Source organism: Acanthisitta chloris, unplaced genomic scaffold (genome assembly GCF_000695815.1).
Source record: "Acanthisitta chloris isolate BGI_N310 unplaced genomic scaffold, ASM69581v1 scaffold6626, whole genome shotgun sequence".
Taxonomy (NCBI): domain Eukaryota; kingdom Metazoa; phylum Chordata; class Aves; order Passeriformes; family Acanthisittidae; genus Acanthisitta; species Acanthisitta chloris.
In genome coordinates, this window is record NW_008676375.1 from 5,744 (window position 1) to 5,973 (window position 230).

Here is a 230-nt window from a genome sequence, read left to right on the forward strand (position 1 = left end):
CTCGGACACTCTCCATACACCGGGGCCGTGAGTCACTGAGCTACAGCTCTGCATCTGCCCTTTGCTGACAGAGGCAGCACCCTGCAACCCCAAGCTCCCTGTGCAGTGGGGCTGTGTCCTGTCCCCACAGCCTGCTGTGGACCCCCAGTGTGGGGCAGCAGGGGCTCAGCCCTGCTCGTGCTGGTCTCGCCTGCCCTGCCCTGCTTCCCCGTTACCCACTGACTGCCCCG

General features: G+C 66.1%; 1 protein-coding gene across 1 annotated transcript in view; it reads right to left on the bottom strand.

Moving 5' to 3' along the window:
- SNED1 (sushi, nidogen and EGF-like domains 1) overlaps nucleotides 1–230 on the bottom strand; it is a gene marked incomplete at its 5' end in the record, with an annotated part of 17,849 nt that overhangs the window by 3,852 nt on the left and 13,767 nt on the right. The gene's annotated exons all lie outside the window — the stretch shown is intronic.